We start from the raw sequence: 22,617 nt of genomic DNA on the forward strand, positions 1-22,617 counted from the left end.
TTCAAATGTGTGAACATTGAGCAATAAGTCCCTATGTTCTAAAGAGGTGAGGCTGTTGTCCCCAGAAAGCTCAACTGTATTATTAAAGCCTCCAGTAGGCTGTGTTTAGGCAAAGTCACTGATAGTCTTTTGCTACAATTTTGTACGTGTCCATTTAGCTGGCTCTTGCCCTTCACAGTTGAATATACAGCCGGCTGTCTTTCAATCCGATAAGCAGCTATTGGGGTGAAAGATCTGGGGGCTATAGGACCCTTCCTCCAGTGGACAGCTCCACCTTGTGATCCAGAGACAGGGAGCACGGGGTCTAGCCATCACCCTCCCACTCCACCCATCCCCCACAGCCCCTGAACCTTCCTGGGGGCTGAGTTCTCCCCATTTGGTGGATCCCCACCCCCTTTCACAGCAGCTGCAGCAGCATCAGGTTGGTGGGGAAGGATCAGACCATGGGCACTGGCCAAGGCTGGATCTCCTGGCTTCAGGCCGGGAGGAAGAGTCTGTCTAGGGAATGTCCCCACTGGTGGTGTCCCCCAGCACAAAATGAGCGTGTGAGTGAGTGTGCGATGATAGAGGGTGAGCCAGAAGGCATCTTCCTGACCTTCCCCCTCCACATGCTGGGCCAGCTTCTGGGGCTCCCTCGTAGTCCCGGCATCTGCTTCTTGGCAGTATTCCCTCCCCCGGTGCCATTCCTGAGTACTGTCTCCCTCCAGACTAGAAGCTCCACGAAGGGTGGGCTGACATCTATTACAATTCTTGCAAGCCCTGTCTTTCTTGTTCATTGCCACTTCTCGAGAACCCAGGGAAGGGCAGGAACTGGCCCTAGACATTAGGTGGGTGAGTGAATGCATGGAGTCATCGCGAAGGGAGAGAAGGGCAATGCTAGCAAGCACATATTTAGCGCTTCTGGTATGCCAGGTGCGGCTCTAGGCACTTGCCTGTACTAACCCCAGCAGAAAGTCAGTGGCCCAAAGAAGGTATTCCACAAATACTTCCTGATGCCTATGGACATCCTTGGAAGGCTGCCCTCCACTCCCCCAAGCCTGCTGTCTCCTAGTCCAGCCAGTATGACGTCATCCCGAGCAAATAGATTCAATTCTCCTTTGCTCTGAAGGGGTGAGAGCTGCCCCCTGCACAGACAGGCACCTCTCAAGAAAGCCCAGACCACCCCTGGGCTGGTTTTACCTGGAGCCAGCAGCCTGGCTGCCCTGCCTGCCTGCTCCCAGGGCTGCACATGTGGGGCCCGGAGCCCTTATTTTCTGTCATCCTGGCGACGGGGTTAAAAAGATCTGCAGGAGTTGGAATTTTATAAGGGGTCTTGAACTGCGAGATATGTAAGAGATTTTTTTTTCATTTATTCGTTCATTCATTCATTTATTCATTCATTCATCACTCACCCCTGTGGCTGGCCGTTCATTAAACCTGTTTCCCTGTGACTGAATTCTGGCTAACAGAATGTGGACAGAAGCAACATAAACCATTATTTAGGTCTGATCCACAACCTCCCTGACTCCCCAAACCCCTTGCTCTCTCTCTTTTCCTGAAGGCAGGAGACTCTGACTCTGACGTCCTAGAGGAGGGCAGAGCCATACAATGGAAAGAGCCTGGGTCATTGGAGGGCTGCCTACCAGTGGTGAACACCACGTGGCCTTCAAAAGAAAACACAGTCATGGTGTCAAGCCACTGCCCCGGTGGCTTGCCTCTTATAGCATCTAATCCTATCCTAAAAAACACACCTCATTCTGCAAACACTTACTGAGCAGCTCCTATGGGCAGGGACTGGGCTAAGCTCTGAGATTTAGTGGTGAACAAGCTTCCATTTGAGTTGGAGAGACAGTGGATAAACAAACAGGATTATTGCGGTTGGTGGCAAGCACAATAAAGAGAAACAAAGCAGGTTAATGGTGGAGAGAGAGTCAGGGAGGGGAAAGGAATTCTTTAATGAGGCAGTCAGGGAAAGTTTCCTTGAGAAGGGACTATAGCATCTGGCCTATAGACCTGGCCCCACCAAGGTCTGCAGGAAGTACGTTCCAGGCAGGGAGAGCAGCACGTACAAAGGCCCTGAGGTGGGAAGGGAAAGGAGGTCAGAGTAGCTGGAGGCAAGTGAGGAGTGGGAAGAGAGGGGTTTGGAGAGGAAGGTGGGGGTTCAGATCAGCAGAACCTAGAGAGCACAGAAAGGGCTTTGGATGCTGGCTGAGGGTATTTTAAATTCTCTTAGGAGCCATGCATTGTGTTAAACACAGACAATAAAATGATGAGCAAAAGTAGATGCTGTCCAATTCTCCTGGTGCTCAGATTCCAGGTAACCAACTGCCTGTCTCTGCCAAGCTGCCTCTGTTTGTCTACCTCCAGTGACGGGGAGCTCATCACCTAGCAAGGTAGGCCATTTTTTCTTGGCATAGTTCTAATGGTTTGGTGCCCTTCCCTAAATTGCCTTCTGTGGTCTTTCACTTTCACTCAGTGGCTTGGGGAGGAAATAGGGAGTCATCACCCCCTTCTGTCTACCAGGTGCTAGGCATCAGGGACACAAAGGAGCATAAAAGAGGTCCTCACTGGTAAATAGCTGATGGTCTTTTAGGAGAGGTGAGATCTGCTCAGATCTCATATAGCATATTATCCTGTGCTGTAATATTAATTCTCAAGGCCAGGTTGCCTAAAGCTTGGAGAAGAAGGAAAAAATGAGAGCAATTCTCATTTAGATAAACCAAGGAGGGCACTCTAGAAGAAGGGTATTTTAGCCAGCTGGAGGGCAGAAGGACCCAGACAAGGGGTGGGGTGGGGTCTTCTCCCCAGGAGGATTTGGCAGGGCTGCTGTTTGGCTCAGTGTGAGACCCAGCTGTGCATGGGAAGTGTGCTCTGAGCGGGTCAGAATGATGCTTTGAGCAGTGAACTCATGTCCCCTACTTCCCCATCCTTCCTCCATTTTAGGTGGCATAGGGAGTATTCTGTATTTCTGCCTTAAGAGTGGTTGTACCAGCAAAAGAAGAATAAGAAAGCATCAAATTTGTGGTTTTTGGATTTCAAAGGTTTATTCTATGGCACTGGAATCTAGCTTTTGAACCTCGAAAGTCTAAGTCTTGAAGGGCCCAGGGCACAAAATTTAGAATATGATTGGCAACATGGAATACTGTTATGAGTCACAGATGTTGCCACCCTGGGATAGAGGGCAGTTCCTGGGCTGGGGGCACAGAGAGAGGGGATGGGAGAAAGGCGAGTATTCCATGGAGGGCAGTAGGAACCCTACCTAGTAATCGGGAAGCTATTGGTGAACAGAGACAGAGTAGGGTGATAAAAGCAATGGCTGATATCTCATAAATGTCCTGTTACACGAGTCTGTGCATTTGTTCCCACCTCCTGCTCTCCTTGTGGCTAACCAGAGCTTCTTCAGGTGAGTCCAGGGTCTACTGGAGAACTCTCTCTTCCGGTGGAATTGCTGAGCCATGCCAAGGGGAGAGCCTGCCTGAGAAAAAAGTCAAACAAGTAGAAAGTTGACTTGAAAGACATAGGCAGCTTCTTGTTGGCATTGTTAAGCTCCTGGATCCAGCCATACCTGAAGGTGTCACTTCAAGAATTTTTCAGGTATGAGAGAGCCCAAATGATGGTTCTTGTTTGCTCATTGCTTGAGCTACTATGAGTTGGGTTTCTGTCACTCACAACCAGGAGTCCTGGTAAGACCACAGAGCGGTAGGGAGAGGAGGGATTACCACGCATTAAGTCAGGAAGGATGTTTTCTTGTAACTCTGTGAGCCTGGGAGCTCTCTGATTTTATAGTCAAGGCAGTTAGAACTCAGAGGAGGCACAGAATGAGCCCAGGAGTCAGCAGTGGCATGGTCAAGGTTTGAACATGGCTCTGTTCTGTAATTCAGATCCCCTCCATGCCTGGATGTGCTCCTCCTGTAGGCTGCCCTGTTGCTAATGCTGCAGCGAGAAGAGGGGGAAGGGGGGGTGTCTGGGGTGTGCACAGAGTTGCAGAAGTGAACCATTAGGCAGGAGAGAGCCACTGAGCGCATCTGGATGGGGGAGAGAAGCAGATGGCCCATCTGACGCCACCTCGTCGTGGAAGTTTATGGTGGCGGCAGGTTCTCCTCCCTGCTGCGTTTATAGGGATGTCTTCAGGATTTCCTTTTTGATATATGAGAGAGACTCGTTGACTGAGGCCCCCTCCATCAGAGTAAATCATGGCAAACCAGCAGCAAGTGTTTGCATGGGCCCGCACCCTGTGCGTGCTTTGGGATAAATCTTCTGAGTAACGTGCTTACACGTGTGACCCCGGAGACCAAACAGCATGAAAAGGTCAAGTGCGAAGGGCGGAGAGGAACTTGTCCTTTGCTCTCACTGCTCTGGACCAGATCAGGGAGCAGAAAGGTGGTAGGAGGGCAACCTGGTTTCTCAGGGCTGCCGAAATGGACACGTACCATGAACTCAGGGACACAAAACTACAGAGATTTAGTCTCCTGAGGTTCTGGAGGCTAGAAATCTGAAATCGAGGTGTCAGCTGGGGTATGCTCTTTCTGAAGATTCAGAGGGGGAATCCATCTTCACGTCCTCCAGCTTCTGGGGCTTGCCAGAAATTCTTGGCGTTTCATTGGCTTGTAGACACATCCCTCCAAATCTGTCTCTGTAGTTATGAGGCAGGAGTTCCCCCAGTGTATCTCCGTCTCTGTATCCAAATCTCCCCTCCATTCCCTTCGAAAGACACCGGCCACCAAATAAGGGCCCGCTCTGGCCAGTATGACCTCATCTTAACTGGGTGGCATCTGCAAAGACCCTCTTTCTAGATAAAGTCACATGCCTCAGCTCTTGATGGATAGGAATTTTTTTGGGAGGGGGGACACTCTTTAAGCAACTAGGGCACTTCCTGTGTGAAGTTGGAGCTTGTCTAGAGGTAGGAGGGTCTTCCGAAGGTACACAGGCCCCTTTGGGGGATTTCCTTAAGATAACAAATATTCTAGCAGTTTCTGTTCATCCTGACAAACAGTTGGGCCCCTATGGAGCCAGTGTAGGCTGAGTGAAAGCATTCCTTATAACCCAGCCACTTCGCTCCTGGGAAAATCTTCAGTAGAAATGAGTCCATGAGAATGTCCACAGCAGGGGCGCCTGGGTGGCTTAGTCGGTTAAGCTTAAGCGGTTAAGCGTCTGCGTTGGGGTCAGGTCATGATCCCGGGGTCCTGGGATCAAGTCCCGCATCCAGCTCTTTTCTCACTGGGGAGTCTGCTTTCCTCCCTTTCCTCCCTATTAGTGCTCTCTCACTAGCTCTATCTCTGTCTCTGTCTCTCTCTCTCTCTCAAATAAATAAATAAAATCTTTAAAAAAAATAGAATGTTCACAGCAGAATTATTCATCTTGGCTGAAACTGGAAACTATCAAATGCCCGTCCTGGTAGATTGCAAAAACAGCCACAATCCTTTAGAGCCCATCTGATGAAGAAGCAGAGTCTGTTTCTTTTCCCTTTGAATCTGGGCTGGTCTTTAATTGGCATGGCCAATAGAACACGGCAGAAGTGACGCGTTCTAGTTCTAGGACTTCCAGAGGTCTTACACACTTCCCTGCTGCTCACTTGGAAGTCTGTAGTCACCGTGTGAGGAGTCCAGGCTGGCTGGCTGGCAGGTGGGAGATGGGTGGGCTTTCCTAGCTCACGTCTTCCTAGACCAGCCAGCCCCAGCCACAGATACAGACACATGTGTGAGCCCAGTAGAGATCAGCCCAGCCCAGCCCAGCCCAGCGCAGCCCAGAAGAACCAGCTAGCAGATCCCAGTCCAAATCTACCAGCAGAAGGCGGTGCTAAATAAATAGTTGTTTTAAGGCACCAAGCTTTGGGGAGTTTTGTTACCCAACCAGAGCTAACTGATACATTATCAAGAGTAAAATGGTTACACTGTGGTATAGTCACCAGTGGAATAATACCCAACAAGGGTTACGAATGGACTACCACAACACACAAGGGGATGAATCATAGATGTCCTGTAAGTTTCCCATAGCAGGGGGCATACTCTAGGATTCTATTTGTATACAATGTGCAGAGTAGGTGGAAGTGATCTCTGGTTAGGTAAGTCAGGATAGCAGTTCCCCTGGGGGACAGTGACTAGGACAGGGTAGGAGAGGGGACTTCTGGTAGCTGGTTATATGGGTATGTGCACTTGGTGAAGCTTTTTGAGCTGTAGACTTACAATGCACGCCTTTTTGTGCATGTAGGTTCTACTTTGGTAGAGATGAAAAAAAAAAATGCCAGATCTCTTATTTCTTTTTGAATTGCCAGAGAGCTGATGGGGCTGGGGGATGTGCTTATTGTATATAACCTGCCTCATTGTGGAGGTGGGGGGTGGGGAGGGATATGGTTAGTTAAGTTGACCTTGACTCATTTTAACGAAGTTCAGTTAAATCACTTATGACACGAGGCCAGTATATTAAGGACTTAACTGTTTTTTTTTTTTAAATATTATTTATTTCAATCTCAAGTAGGTGTAGAGGCAGGCAGAGAGAGAGAGAGAGAGAGAGGAGGAAGCAGGCTCCTCACTGAGCAGAGAGCCCGATGCGGGGCTCGATCCCAGGACCCTGAGATCATGACCTGAGCCGAAGGCAGAGGTTTAACCCACTGAGCCACCCAGGTGCCCCTAAGGACTTAACTCTTGATTGACCAGTTGTTCCTCGCCTATAATCCCAACACCTCCTGAGCCATCTGGGATGTCAGGGTTGTGTCATAAAACCTGAATTGTGATCCTCATGTGGCCCCAAGCAGGTCACCTAATCTTTCTGGGGCTCAGTGTCCTTAGCTATAAATAAATGGTGGTGGGGGAAGGTGTGGTGGACTTGGACAAAATGGGTCCCCTCTGCCAGCCCTAGCGTTCTAAGGTGCCCTTTAGGAGATAAAAACACCCCAAGCCCCAGGTCCTAATGGCTGCCATAGACTTTCTGGGTGACCCTGGGCAGTGCAGGGTTCCCTGCTTTATCTCCCTGTGTGTTGAGTGGTTTGGTTCCATGGTTTTCTATTTGCAGGCCCTGGGCAGAGGCAGGCATTGGGGCTGTAGAACAGGACTGCCATCACCGGTTCCAGGAAGGAGGGCTTGCTTGGAATAAAGACATGCAAGATGGAAGCCCAGAAGCCTGAGGAGCAGGCAGTGTACTTATGGCTTTGCGGGAGGGGTGCGGGCAGGGATGGGGCAGCTTTTCCTGCTGCATCCCCATTACTCCTTTCTGAACTTGTAGAGCATCCCTGAACCTGACTGGAGGGTGGGTGGTTCCAGCAACTGCAGGTGGATCTGGGGTGGGTGTGGGTGGGTATGCAGGGACGCCGAGAAGCGAGAATGGATGGGGAGACAGAATGAGAGGGACAGATAGGCACAGGGGCAAGAGAGAAAGCCAAGGAAGAACATCACACTTCAATGCACCTGACAAATATTCACTGAGCCCCTGCTAGGTGCCCAATGCCATGCTGGAGGCAGAGACGGAGGTGGAGAGAGAGGGGAACATGCAACACAGATGAGAAGAGATAGAGAGACAGAAAAAAGGACAGAGAAAAACCAAGACAGGTTTCATTCATTCATTTCACAGGTGTTTATTGAGCACCTACTATGTGTTAGTGGCAGACTCAGGGACAGAGAAGAGAGAAGCTGGTGGACTGTGTTTGTGGAGGGGCGGTGCCTTCTGGGTGAGAGCAGGATGGTCTGGAAGCATGCACACAGTCAGGTCTCCTGAAGACAAAGTTTCCTGGTTCTTCCTGTGGATGGACCCCCCACCCCATCCGTCCTCTCTAAACCACCCCCTTCCTCTGCATTCCACCCTTAGGAATTTGCTTGGTGTCCCTGAGCCTGGCGGCTCCCCAGAAGTGTCTGGGTGGCTCCCCAGAAGTGTCTGGGGGACTCAAAGAAACTACAGAGTCTTGGATCCCAACTTTGGCAATTTGGCTGTGGGGACGGGGCCCAGAGCCTGGGATTCTGTATTTCAGCAGTTCCCTCTGGGGCTCAGCAGGGGTGGGAGCCCAGGTGGTGGACACATATCCCCAGGGAGCCTCCCCTGGGGCTCCCGCTGCTGTCACCGCCACACACGTCCTTCTGCAAACACACACGGCCCATGATTGATTCTCTGCCGTTCCCCTCACAGCCCAGCGGGTCTGATTGAATGGCCGACGTGCTGCCCAAACACCCCGCTGGAACCACTTCCCTGCCCTCTGCCCCGGAAGTCGTTTGTTTGTTTTTAGACGTAGCCTTTATGTCCAGCTGAATGGCCAGCGGGCTCCTCGGAGCCGCCCATCAGAGCTGAAGATCATCTGGGGCTGGAGCTGGCGGTAGTCCTGTGGTCACTCTGGGGACCCCGGGAAGGACAGCCGTGCTTCCTGCGAGAGGCGACTCTAGACTCACCCAGGCCTGTGTCCCATGTGAAGACACACAGGGGTGGGGAGGGGGCGCACTGCAGCACTTGAAGGGCCATCTCTCCCTTTCTTTAACTGCTGTTGTGAAACACTGGAGCCAAGCTCCTGCATTCTAACACCTTCAGTTCTGGTCTTTAGGAATGAACCCATGGCAACCTCTGTTGTGAAAAGGACAGGCTCTGCAGTTCAATAGACTTGGGCTTGAATCCCAGGGCCACCCCTCCTGCCTTCGCCTCAGCTTCCTTATCTACTTGGTGGGGATGATCAAACCAGCTTCAAAGGGGGGCTGGGAGGTTTCCTGACATCCTGGGTGAGAGAGACATGTCTGGCATCGACCTGGCATGCACCAGGTGCTGGGAACCTCTCTTCCTTCCTCCTTTTCCCCCAACCCACATTTCTCTTGGTCTCTGCACCATGGCCTCCCTTCCCTCCTAGACCCCTAGAGAAAGGGGGAACAATGAGCCAGGAGTCTAGAACCCTGGGTCCTGATTCTCACTTTGCCCTACTCTGCTGTGAGACCTCAGGCCAGTATCTGCCCCTCTCTGTTCTGGTCGGATCATCTCAAAGGCCCTCTCTCATATTGGGTGTCCAGGTTGTGAATTCCTGGGGACACTGGAACTTTCTATGTGCTTTCAGTCTTGCCTGGGACACAGTAGGTGCTCTGGGAATGAACACAGAAATGTGATAAGTGGTTCATTAGCAATGCCTGGGCACCAAATTGTATGGATTTGGTTGGAGGGCTCTGGCTGTCAGGAGGGGCTCATTCTCCTGGGGTGGGGGTGGGGGGGGAGGAGTGGGGCTGGGTTGGGGTGGGGGAGGAGGAGAGGTTCTTGTACTTCTTATATTCATGGAAACCTTGTAATCTCAGCCTCCTTATTTTTGGTGAGGCAAAAAATGGGGATGGGGTGGGATTAGGGGGCCAGCTCTAGCTTCAGAGACCCCCAACCTTCTGTTGGGCTGGAAAGACACCTGGCCGTGCCCTTCCCTCCCCTCCAGGGCCCTCAGCCTGCCTTTTTCCTTCCTTCCTTTATGGGTATAGCAGGGCCTTGTACTCATCTTTTACTTCACCTCCCCCCTACCCATCCATCTACCCACTTGCCCCACAGGCACAGCTGTGGACTTGCCCTGAGGGGCTCTGAGCCTGGTAGGGGTGACAGCAGGTCAGGAGGCTCTGTTAATTCGGGGTGTTGGGGGCTGTGATGGGGACCCACGGGGCGTGTGGGAGCCCACAGGGGGCTCCTAAATCAGCCTGGGGTATTGGTTGTTAGGGCAGGCTGCCTGGAGGAGGGGGTGTTTGACAAAACGCCTGCAGGAGAAGATGGGGAGAAGGTGAGGGGTGGGAGTGTTTGGGGTCAAGGGAAAGGAATAGCATGTGCAAAGTGCTGAGAATGGCATTCTCAGGCACCAAAGGCAGCTCAAAATGGCCAGAAATGGGGAAGCCAGCTATAGTAAGGACAACAGCAACCATCGCCTTCCCCAGATGCATTGTCTCACTGAGTCTTCCCAGCCATCCATCCCCATTTTACAGACAAGGAAACTGAGGCCTGGAGAGGTGGAGACTGGGCCTAGGCCCCAGGCTGCCTGAGGCTTGTCTGCTCACCAGGTGGAGGAACCCAGCTCCAAAGGGGCCGGAGAGGCAGGGTTGACAGGCTTCCTCCCAGAGCTCCACCCCACCCCCAGGCTGGGCTGGGCTGGAGGCCCTGGGGAGGCCCTGCTGGTGGGGGCGGGGCGTGGGAAGGCTGTAAACTGGTTTGGGGCGGCAGGGCTTTCCTGTCGCTGCCGGTGGCCCCCGCCTTTGTCCTCATGTGTCACTGAGGAATGTGGCTAAGGTCTGGATAAAGGCATCTTTGTTTGGAGGCCTCAGGAGTGGGGGAGGGGGGAGGCTGGAGAAAGGGAGAAGCATGGCCAGGAAAGGGTTATAGTCCCTTCCTCCTGACTGGCCCAGTCTCTGGCCTGGGCAGGCAGTACCCTCGCCTGTGGACACCTACATCCTCTGTTTGACTCCAGATGCACTTCCTGACCTTAGTTCCCCAGTTGCCCTTTCTCCGAACCTCAGTCTCCACATCAGGGTAATGGGAGTCATCTTCCAACCTCTATGGATAGTTCTGAGGCTCCTGCCAAATAAGCCACACGGTTAACTGCCTTGGCCAAGGCTATTGATGAATGAGAAAAAGGCAGCCTAGAGAGTTAAAAAAGACTGTGCTAAGGTCATGCAGCTTCACCTTGAAGGGGGGATGAAGTCAAGTGCTTGCTGAGGGTGGGTGAGCGGGGAGATGGTCACCTGTTTGTCTCCTTTTGCCAGTGGCTGGGCTCCAGGTGGGAGTGACCTCGGTGAGGAGTACAGGAGTCACATGTATGTCTGCACTCTCTCATGGATGCCTCCTGAGGGTGGGCACTGGCTTGACCATTGGTTGCCAGTGTCCCCCAGTGCTGGCATGAGGCAGGCAGTGAAACCCAGTGGTTCAAGCCACAGCCTCTGTGTGATCCCCAGGTGGTCCTGACCTTCTCCATGTTCTGGTCTCTCTCTCTCTGTGAAACAGATCTATCTAACATGCGCACACAGGTCACAGGGCTATGGGGCAAGTTCAAGGAAATAATGGGCCCAGAGTCTGGCCCAGAACCTGGCACTGGTTATAGGAGGATTAGTGGGACAGTAGACATCTGCTTGATGGCTACACAAAGGATTTTCTCAAGGTCACAGTGAGGGGAGCTTGGATCAGCCCAGGGCTCCTCCTAGCTCTTCCTGCCCAGGAAGGAAGGGTGTGAGTCCTAGAAGAGCTGCAGTCCTGGGTGGGACAGTTGAATGGAGAAGCAGGTAGCCTGAGCGGTCAACTTTAGCCTTTTGGGAGGAAGTGTTACGTGGGGCTGGAGCTCAGGGACATGGCTCCCCACCCCCTCCCCACGGTGACAGACTTGGACAGACAGATGGGACAGGGCTCAGCACGCTTAGTCATGGCCCAGATATAATCTTGTCCCCAGGGGCAGCTACCTCTGTCTTGCTCCCTCCCAGCAGCTGCAGCCAGTAAATCCTAGCCTCTCTTTGCTCAGGGACTGTCTGAGCTCACTCCCTATGGATGCAAGAGGACATGGAAACCCAGAAAGGGGGAGCGATTGACCCAAAGCCACACAGCCAACAAGGGACACAATTATTCACTCACTCATCGACTTGGCAAAGATTTTTGGAGTACTAAGGGCAGGTTGGGTCCTTTAAGGAGGGCATTCCTGGAGGAGGGTTGGTTTGTGCAAAGATCTGGAGGAGTTCTGAGATGGTTAAGGGTGTGGGCGCTAGAGCTGGCCTGTTGGGTCAAATCCAGGCTCTGCCACTTGCTGTGTGACCTTGAGCAAGGGAAAGAACTCTGTGCCTCCATTTCTTCACCTGTAAGCTGAAGACCTTCATAGTTCTTCCATCATGGGATGAAGGTGAAGATGACCCCCAGATAATCCACATAGGGTGATTAGCGTGGGGTCTGGTCAACAGTACGTGCTCAATAAACATGGGCTGGTAAGAAGGTATAGAGAATAAAGGGCAACTGGACCTGGAGAACCATGAGTCAGAGGCGGGTGGGGAACGTCTGAAGCCCAGAGTGGGAGGTTGTGGCTCAGTTTGGGAGTTTGGGCAGCCACAGAAGGAGTCCTGTGGTCTGAATTTCCACTTTAGTGGGGGCAGGTGGGGGGCCCCTGAGGTGAGTGAGATGACTCAGAAGAGCAGTAAGAAGGGGACTGGGCATGAGCAGGGAAGAGAAAGAGGTGGAAGGGAAAGACCTGATACTTGTCTGGAGGTGGCAGGTCCAGGGTAACAGCCCTAGGGCTCTAAGGGAGGTCAGGAACGGTGGATGGAAAGGGGAGATGGAGTCCTTGACCAGCACAGGAAGCCCCTTCAGGAAGCCTCCCAGGAACCCAGTGATTGGTGGGGCTCAGTACAAAAATAAAAACCGCAGGGCTCCTTGTTCAAAAAGCAGCAATAGTGCCCATAAAGGTATTAAAGTATAAAGTCCTTTTCTTTCCTTCTGCCTGTCTTGTCTGCCCGTCTTCATGCTATGCCCCCACTGTCCCATGGGATGTCCCTTACAAAACACAGGTTCCAAGATAAAATTACTAAAAATTTTAAGAGGGTAACAGAGAAATGTGAAAGCGGTGCAGGACCCTGCATTCAGGAGCACCCGCTCTGCCCCTCCCCCAGGGCCTCGTGGGACTGCAGAGATCACACATCAGTGAACCCTGACTATGTCCATTTCCCAGATGAGCCTCCCAGAGGTTCAGGGAATTAAATGAGGGGAACAAGCACCCTGGAATTCTCATTCACTCCAGAGCGCCCTATATCTCCCCCCCCCCCACCCCACCATGCCTTCTCAGGTCTAATTTCCACAGACCAAAATCCAGAGGAGTCCAAGGCCATTTACCGTAGAACACAGGAGCTGTTAACACAGACGCAAAGGGAGAAGAAAGTTGCCCTGTAGAAGGACCCAGGCTAGACCCCACTGTCTGACCTTGGACAGGCCACTATGTACCCATGGTCCCTCTCCAGAGGCAGGCTGGGAGCCCAGAACTCCTGCCCATAGGGGGCCCTCTGCTCCAAGGTTGGCCTACCCCCACCCACATCTCTCCCAGTGTCTGAGGCTTGAAGCACTCATAAAAAATAAAACCACAGTCCCCCCAATGTGCTTGCCGGCTTCTCAGGCCTTATTTTTTTTGGCTGCTAAAGAGACTAATAAATGGCTTGCCACTTGACGTAATCATTAAGGGCTCCACTGAGCTGTGGGCAGTGTTTCCTCCCCTCCTTGGCCGGGCCTGGGGCGCCCAGCCATCGAGGGTGGCAGTGATGGATGGTGTCATCACGGGGCTTGCCCAGGGGGGAGTGCGGGCGGTGGGCGGGCATGGCTCTCTCTCCTGCGGGCTCCTGAGCTATTCATTATGGGAAGGGGGAGTTGATGTGTGGGGCTGACGGCTGGCTTCCAGAAGGGGCAGGAGCAGGACTTCCAAGGGGAGGGTGGGCCGGGGCAGGTGTAGAAACTAGTGTCTGGGTACGTGGAGCCCACTGAGGAAGGGCCGATGAACAGATGAAAAGGGAAGAGGGTAACCTCAGTAGTAGGTAACCCGTAAATACGTATGATGAATTATTTGTTGTTGTTGTTGTTATGAAATTGTAAAAAATATTTTAAAATATCATTTAAAAGGATGACACAGTGATCACACAAATTTTCTCAATTCTCTTACTCTCCCTGTACGCTTTGCAAGATGGCTTCCCAGTCCTTCCCATTAAAAGGGCGTTTGGTTCCCACTTCTGGAATCCATGTTCAGTCATGTGACTTGTTTTGGCCAGTAAGAGGTGGCGGATGTGCTGCCCTGCGGCCTCGGCGCCTCGGCAGCGGCATTAGCTTGTTCCGTCTGACCCCTGCTGCCACCATGGGAACAAGCCTGGGCCGGCCGGCGGGAACATGAGAGTCGCAGTGGAGCAGAGACCCACCCCGGACGTTCGACAGTACCACGTCACCATCAGGGGAGCCACCCAAAGATGTATACGCAACTGGCAGGAGCCCCACCTCGCTGACCTGTGTAGACGCAGGGACGATCATAAATGCTTGCTGTTTTAAGCCAGTTTTGGGGGTGAGTTTTTGGGGTGGCTTGTCATGCAGCGCTAACTCACTGACCTAGATCGTGAGAGCAAGTGTTGGCCGTGGTGTGGGCAAACAGACTTCCTCACGAAGAACCAGCAGGAGGGCAGCTTGCTAAAATTGTGCTTCTCCATGGAAGTAACTAAGATGAGAAAGGAGATCAATGCAGTTTTGTGGGCCTCAGTTTCCTCATCTGGGAAATGGAGGAAATCGTGCCCAACTCACAGAGTTGCTGCAGGGATGCAGTGATGGGGTTAGGGCGCAACTCTTGGGATTTGGTGTATTTTTAAAAGAAAAAAGCCCCCAAGATGACTGTCCCCCTGGTCTCGGCTTTGGAGCTTAATTCCCTTGGAAATCCGCGGCCCCCCCCCCCTTTTTGTTAAGGTTATTTATTTATTTGAGAAAGGAGAGTGAGCGAGAACATGCATGGCCGGTGCGGAGAGGCAGAGGGAGAGAGAGAAGCAGATGTCTCGCTGAGCAGGGAGCCTGAAGTAGGGATGGATCCGGGACCCCAAGATCCTGACTTGAGCGGAAGGCAGATGCTTAACCACTGAACCGCCCAGGCGCCCATCCCTCGGAAATCCTAAAGCATTTGTCCCTTGTGGACAAAGATTTATCAACATTTGTAGTGAGCAGATAACAACAAACGAAATGACCAACACCAAAACAACCACTGTTACTTCTTTGGCTGCCTTTTTTAAATGATTGCTTATTCACTGATTTTTCCTAATATTGCCCCAATAAATTAAGATATGGCTGAAGGCTGAAATACAGTTCAGCCACAAAAATCAGGGTTTAGAGGAAACTTTACTGACATTAACATTTTCAGGCCGTGACATGAGAATAAAAATCAAGTCACAAAATAGAATTCTAATGCAATCTCAATTCTTGTAAAAAAAAATTATTTTATCTCTCTCTCTAAATCTGTGCCAAGAAAAACTTCTGGAGGAAATGAACCCCAAATGTTGTCTGGGTTTGTCCACAGCAGTGGGGCGAGGCGTCTCTCTCTCTCTCTCTTTTGTCTTCATTTTAATGCATAGGTTTTGAATCCATTCGGTGCCAGGTGCCTTAGGAAATTCCTCTGTTTGGGCCTCTGTGATTTCTCACAGTGAATCTTAGAGGTGGATTCTAGAACTGTCCCTATTTTTTTTTTTTTTTAAGATTGTATTTATCTATTAGAGAGAGAGAGCTAGAGCCAGAGTCGGGAGGGGAAGAGGGAGAGGGAGAAGCAGACTCCCCATTGAACAGTGAGCTGGACACGGGGCTTGATCCCAGGACCCCAAGATCATGGCATGAGCTGAAGGCAGATGATTAACCGGCTGAGCCACCCAGGCGCCCTTTGAACTGTCCCTGTTTCACAGATGACACCATTAAGATGGAGGGGTGCTGTGTAATTGTGAATTCGGTGAGTGAGTGAGTAAATGAGACTAGAAGCCTGTAACCAAGACAAAGAGGAGTCTGGAGTCCTCAAATAAGGAACAGTGAAGGCTTAGGTGTTCAAGTCCCCTCCACCCCTACTGGTCTACCTACTCCCTGAAACTCCCGCATTGGCCTCTCCTCCTTCCTTCATTTACAAAAGGACCTGAGTCTCTCCTGTCATCTGCTCAGGTTCCTCACTGCGTTTTCCAGACGTGGAGGAACCCTAAGAAATTATCTAGTCCTCCATTCTCAGATGTTTTTAGGATTTTTTAAAAAAGGTAACTTTTTCACTCTGACGAATAAAGAACTATTCATTGTGGAAAATTTGAAAAATGATAAAAGTATGAAGGAACAGAACAGCTTCCCCTCCTGCCCCCCATTTCCACCATCGGAGCAGTCAAGGTTGACATCTGGCTGTAGTTCCTTGTGGAGATTTTGCCCTCTGTTTTTCTCTTTACGTGGTTGACATCATACTGGCTCTTTAATCTTATAACTTGCTAGCTGTACCTCACGTCAATAAGAATCCACATAGATGGGGGCGCCTGGGTGGCTCGGTGGGTTAAAGCCTCTGCCTTCAGCTCGGGTCATGATCCCAGGTCCTGGGATCGAGCTCTGCATCGGGCTCTCTGCTCAACGGGGAGCCTGCTTCCCCCTCTCTCTCTGCCTGTCTCTCTGCCTACTTGTGATCTCTGTCTGTCAAATAAATAAATAAAATCTTAAAAAAAAAAAAAGAAAAAGAATCCACATAGATGTCAGCATAGCAGTGGAAAATTCCAAGTGTGGGGAATCCCCAGTCGACATAACCAGTTCCTGGGGTCTGAGGAACCCCACAGTTTTGTAGGGAAGCTACCCACTCTGAGCCCGAACAGTTCTGTGATTGGCTGCTTTAGACATTGGGGACCACCTACAATTTTGATCAAGAAGAATCCTCGGTCTGAAAAGGATCGGCCTATCATCTAGAGACAAGGTGTGATCTGTTCAACGAACGTCCCCCCAGCAAATCAGGGGGAGACCCGGGGCTGGGACCCAGGCCATCTGCCTTGTACATTTATTGGACGATCATTAGTGGGCACCGTCTCTATGCCAGGAACTGTGTTCAGCCCCGAGGAATCAAGGCCAGATCAGACAGGCTTGGTCTCCGCTCTCCCGAAGCTTCTGTTCTACAAGGGAAGCTGTGAAATCCAGGTCACCCAGACAAGTGCTCGTTTACAGACCGAGACTGGGGGCGATCACAGCTGAAGATGGGGTGGGGGTGGGGAAAAGCGGAGCGGAGGGAAAGGTGGGGGCCCTGGGGGCTGACCTCTGAGCTGAGGCTTAAGGGATGAGAGAAATGAGAAGGCCAGAGGCGATGCTGGCTTGGCATGAACGAGGGAAAGAGCAGGGGGAGCCAGGGCCAGGGCACAGTCTCAAAGTCCGTGGTCAGAGGTGAGCAGAGGGTTTAAGCACGGGAGGGACGTGACCGAATTCCAGTTCTTAAAGGTCATGGGGTTGCCGTGGGGCCGTGGCTGGAGGTCTGCTGAGCTTTGCAGGTCCAGCCTTCCAGTGCATGGCTCTGACGGGAACCCTCCCAGCCCGACCCTTCCGACATCCTTTCCCTGCTACCCCGGGGTTGCATAGCCCGTGGGTCCTTCAGCCTGGCCATAGGCCAAGGCCCCCTTGCACCTGTGGAGATTGGGGACCACCTTCCCTCACTTCCAGTTGCTGGGGAGCAGCAAATCCCTTCCCTGGCCTGGCCAAGGGCTTGCCTGCCCCACTGGGCCCCAGTGTCACCCCTGCTCTGGGCATCCCACAGGACTCTAGGCTGGCTGTATCCTGCTTCGCTCAGACTCCCAGCAACCCTCTAACCTCAGCATCATGACAAAAGAGGTGGCCTGATGACCACAACTTGCTGGGCACCCTGTTGAGGTCAGAGCTTGAATTAAGTGTCTTCCTCTCAGCTCTGCTGGCTTATATCTACTGAACATGCTTGGTTTCGACAAGACACTCAGGGCCATGAAGTCACTAGCCCTGGATCCTACCCAGCCAGCACATCAGGGGTACCTGTGGTCTCTAGGATAGCTCTCTGCCGACCTCACATGAGTCACCCTACACTCGGCTTCTCAGCCCCCAGGAGGATCCCTGCCATTGCTCAGAGGAAGGGGTGTGGGGAACAGTGTTCCCGCCAGTGGGAAGAGCGTATGCCAAGTCCCAGATGGGACAGTGTGTGACATGTGGGTGTTTTTTGGTAACTGCTTTATTGAGATAGGGTTCACATACCGTATGATTCACCCATCTGAAGTGTGCAGTTCAATGGTTTTCCATATATTCAAGAGTCGTGCAGCCATCACCACAATGAATTTTTGAACATTTTCATCATCTCAAGAAGAAAACTTATACCCTTAGCTCTTAGCCCCCAGGCCCTTCATCCTTTCCCCGACTCCACCCCAGTTTCTGGCAACTTCCAATCTACTTTGTTTCTGTAGAGTTGCAGATTCTGGACCCCTCATAGAAATGAAGCCATACACTACGTGGTCTCCTGTGACTGCCTTCTTTCTTGCAGCAGCCTAGTGTGCAAGGTTGTAACGTGGATCAGTGCATCATTCCTTTTTATGGCCGAAAAATACTCCATTGCATGGACAGACCACACTTATTTTTTTTGAAGATTTTGTTTATTGGAGAGAGAGAGAGGTAAACAGTGAGAGAGAGCTGGGAAGGGGAGGGAGAAGCGGACTCCCGGCTGAACAGGGAGCCCAGTGTGATGAGGGGCTCCATCCCAGGACCCTGGGATCATGACCTGAGCTGAAGGCAGGCACTTAACCACCTGAGCCACCTAGGCGCCCCCACACCACATTTACCTACCATTCATTAGTGGATGGACATTTGGATCATTTTCACCTTTTGACTGTCATGAATAGTGCTTCTGCGAGCAATTTTGTATGTCCTTGTGTTCTCATTTCTCTTGGGTATATTCCTAGGAGAGGAATTGCTAGATTGTATGGTAGGTCTAGGTCTAACTTTTTAAGGAAACTCCAGATTGTTTTCTGAAATAATTCAAAAGTAGCGTGTGTGTGTGTGTGTGTGTGTGTGTGTGTGTGTGTGTGTGTGTCTGGGTGAGAGAGAGAGAGAGGGAGAGAGAGAGAGAGAGAGGGAAAATTAGTGTGCATGGACACTTGGGTTTGTACATGTGTGCTAGGTATGTAAGCACATTTTTTATGTGTCTGAGTGTGAAATTGCCCTGAAATGGCCGCTATTGTGATAGATTCTGTTCTACTTATAGAGGTAGGTAGGTGGACATAGCTGGCAGGGGACCGAGTATGGGCAACAGCTGGGAGGTAGAAACGAGAGAGGTGAGTTCTCTCTTGAGAAAGTGCTGGAAAATGGCCAGGTCAACCCCAGCCCCTCCACTCCCACATTTGAGCCCCCATGTCTTCCTTCCACCCTCCCAGCCAGGGCCACCAAACCCAGAGCATCTCATGCAAATTGTATGCAAATCTCCTGCCTCCCATCAGCCCTGCGGCACCCAGAGGAGTGGGAAATATTCTCGTTTGGGTCCTTCCCTTCATTAATTTCCAAGCCGTAGTACATTACTCATGGATAATTAAGAGTGAGCTATTAATATAACATTTAATATTCAAGTGCAGCGAAGAGGAGAGAACTGTAAGTCACAGAATCCTATTCGACAAGACACTGCAGTTTAGTGATGAGATTTTTTTTTTTTCACCTTCCAGATGCTCAGGACTGCTCGCTCTAAATGTGGGCCTGAGAACTTCATTTATTGATAGAATATGAATAAGACCTTAAATCACCAGGAAATCCATTTGAAGAAGCCAGTGGAGATGGCCAGGCAGTAATTACCCCCAGAAGTGTAACTGTCTCCATGGGGCACGTCCAGAGCCGGGAGATGGTCCAGCTGTCCCGTCACTGACAGGGGGATTGACGGCAAGTGGGCTGGGCAGGGGCAGAGACAAAGAAAGAACCATGGAAATGGGACCATGTCTGTCTACACCTGGGGCAGGGGATGAGATGGGGGTGTGGAGCAGCTGGGTTCCAGCCACCCACAAGCCCTGTTGGTCCTGGCTGGAAGCTAGGGCAGTCTGGACTGGCCCAACTCCCTCCCTGTGTGACCTTGAAAATAAGGATCCTCCTGGAGGCATCCAGGTGGCAGTCAGTTAAGCACCTGCCTTTGGCTCAGGTCATGATCCCAGGGTGCTGGGATTGAGCCTGGAGTTGGGTCCCCTGCTCAGTGGGGAGCCTGCCTCTGCCTCTCCCTCTCTGTGTTGCTCCCCCTGCTTGTGCTCTCTCTCTCTTTCTGTCAAGTAAATAAATAAAATCTTAAAAAAAAAAAAAAAAAAGGATCCTCCTGTGTTTTGACCTCACTGATTCCCAGAGCCTGACGCAGTAAAGGAGCTCTGGAAGTACATTTGAGCATCTGGAGGCCTCAGTTTCCAAAGCCATAAAATGGGCTCTCGGTGGAGTAGTCTCTAAGAGCTAGTTCATGTTCCTGGCGGGGGGACCTGCATGTGGTCTCTGAGGGTCACTTGAACGTCAGCAACTGTCCAGTAAAGGAGGCCGCATGGCATGTGTGGTGGCAGACCTGGGTCACGTCCTGGGCCAGCTGCTCACTAGCTATGTGGCAAGTCCTGTCCCCTCACGGTGGTTCCTCCTTGCCCTCTGTAAAGCAGGAATAAGTTGTCCCCAGGACTGCTGAGTTAATGCGTGTCATGGGAGTGGCAGAATGTGGCTCTGTTGTTTTGGCAGTGGCTTTGCTGCACGCTGATTGAGAGGTCCAAGGAATCAGGGTGGACGTGTCAGCAGCAGGGGCTGGGGGGGGCTACAGGCAGTGGGGCGAGGCGGAAGAAAGGCGCTCTTTGCCTGGCATGAGCTGGGTGCTTCCGAGTGGATTGGTCTAACCCTCATGCCCTACCTCCAGGAGCAACTCATTCCTCCATTTTACAGGTAGGGCCAAGGAGGCCCAGAGCCATCGAGGAACCTGCCCAAAGTTGCCCAGGAGAGCCCCATCCTAAGACTCCTGGATCTCCATCTCCAAGGCCCGTGCTATGTGTCCTTGCCTGGGATTCAGGGGAGTGGTTGGCAGGTGGGTGTAACCAGCTGGGACTCGGATCCAGACTGACCTAAGTTCGAATCCCAGCCTCACGCTGGATAATCATAGGTGTTATTTCTTGTTCCACCACTCAGGCCCCTCATCTTGCAATGGGAATAACAGAAAGGGAACCAACCTGTTGGGGTTGTTCGGAAGGGCGTATGCGCCCACAGGGATTGCTTAATTCATCTTACCAATGGGAATGAACTTGTATACCCATTTCACAGATCACAAAAAATTAAGGTTCAGAGAGGCAAAGCAATCCCAGGGTCATTAAGTAGCAAAGTTGTGCTTGAACCCAGAGCTGTCTGAATCCAAAATAAGCCTTACTACACCCCAGTTAATGTTAGATGAGTTAATATGATAATAGCAGCGATGTAGGTACAGATTTCTTCTCCTGCTGACCACTGGGGAAGCTTCCTGACTCCATCACTCTCAGAATTTGGTGGTGATAAGCCACAGGGGATCCTGTGGGGCCAAACCTCGAGGGGCAGACACAGACACAGGGAGCAGCCCTCTCCCCAGCTCTGTCCTGGCCCTACAGTAAGAGGGATCTGTCCCTGGTCCTCCTTTCTTGCCCACCATGGGCCAAAAAATAGGCTGTCACCTGTTTCTGGGCTTGTCCTTTCCTTGGGCCTCTGTCAGCCTCTGCTGTTCACCTCAGCCACTGCAGGAGGGCAAAGGTACGACTTGGCCCCTAGGGGCCTCGGAGTGCTGCTGGTTGCTGAGAAGGCTTGGGAGTTCTTCAGAAATTGTTTTTCTCTCTGTCTCAGCTCTAGAGAAATGGTTTCAGATAAAGCAAGAATTTAGCAGAGAGGACGCGATCTTAGGCACCAGAGTTTACATTCTTAGAAATAAATGTTGGAATCTCTGAGTCAGAGGTTCCAACATTTATAGGGGGGCCTACCCCGACTCCAGGTTAGTATGTGGGACTTGTTTGCTAGTTGTCTCGGTTGATCTTCCAAAGGTCTGATAATAAAACTGAACCCCAGAGTCAGACACGGATGGCACTGGCCAGGCTGCATGGCAGGTTGGTCATGTGCTTAGGGTGGGGACCATGTGTAGCCTGCTGCGGAGCTGGGATTGTATCTCAGGGTGCCTGAGTCCCTGACCAGTGAGTGCTTCCATGTTCTCAGATGGCTCACCTTGCAGAAAGTTGGGGAAAATCGATTTCCCAGTGGGGTACAGAAGCCTGGCAATGTGGCAATGAGGATATAAATTGATCTCCTTTCTGGGGTGTTAGCAGGGAGAGTTTGAGTTCATATGTTAAATGAGAAGCTCTGTGTGTAGGCTGTGAGCACAGGGACACTCACTGGAGGCAGGCAAAGGGAGCGATTTCAGGATCCTATCACAGGGGACTCTGGCTCTCACTGGAAGGTAGAGAATTAAAATTAAATAACTCTTCTCTCCTTAATGGTGGCCATATTTGACAGTGGCTGCCATGATGGTGGCCATATTTGACAATGGATGCCATGATGATGGCCATATTTCATGTTGGCTGATAGCTGTGACATAACCATGGAATTATGGTTCTGAGCTAAGTTATGCAGTGGGCTAATAAAATTTCTAGATTTTCTGTTGAGTTCACCAGAGATAAAGGGAACATGAAAAAAGAAGAGAAATCTGGGTAGTTGGAAGGAGCTGGTTGTTGTCCATCTCCTCATTTTATAGAGGAGGAAATGGAAGCCCAGATAGGGACTGTGTCCAGGGCCATTCACTGAGTCTGCAATGGCAGCCAGACTCAGGGAGAAAGCATGACCTTCCTGAGGATACATTTTCCACTGAACACTGTGAGTGGCAAGGTGTCATAGCCCAAGCTATATCCATGGTCTGGATCTGAAGGTAGAATGTTTGACTCTGAAGTCAGGCCCTTCTCTGCTAGGCCATCTGCTGAGGGATAGCCTACATATTCTGTAAAGTTTGTGGTGGTGGGGACCATGCCTGCCTGCTTCCCTGTCCTGGCCCCAGTGTCCAGCCTGGCCCTATGCTGGATGCTTCTATGCAGATGCTTCAGAAAGGCTTGTTGAATTAATGAAGAAATAAGAGAAGGATGTTCGGTTCATTGTCTACCTATCCACCTGTGGACTGGATGTTCGTGTCCCCTCCCAAATTCATGCACTGAAGTCACAACTCCCAGTGTGACTGAA

The 22,617-nt window shown here is 51.4% G+C and overlaps 1 long non-coding RNA gene across 2 annotated transcripts; it reads left to right on the forward strand.

Moving 5' to 3' along the window:
• The first annotated feature begins 6,781 nt into the window (after positions 1 to 6,781).
• LOC125082249 (uncharacterized) lies at positions 6,782 to 8,630 on the forward strand. Of its 2 annotated transcripts, none has more exons than XR_007121929.1 (3): positions 6,782 to 6,879; positions 6,988 to 7,109; positions 8,189 to 8,630. It is a non-coding gene; the product is annotated as an uncharacterized LOC125082249 (long non-coding RNA). The 2 variants fall into 2 exon arrangements; XR_007121928.1 differs by lacking the exon at positions 8,189 to 8,630 and adding an exon at positions 7,543 to 7,788.
• The last annotated feature ends 13,987 nt before the right edge of the window (positions 8,631 to 22,617 follow it).

The sequence above is a fragment of the Lutra lutra genome, chromosome 12, assembly GCF_902655055.1.
Source record: "Lutra lutra chromosome 12, mLutLut1.2, whole genome shotgun sequence".
NCBI classification, from domain to species: domain Eukaryota; kingdom Metazoa; phylum Chordata; class Mammalia; order Carnivora; family Mustelidae; genus Lutra; species Lutra lutra.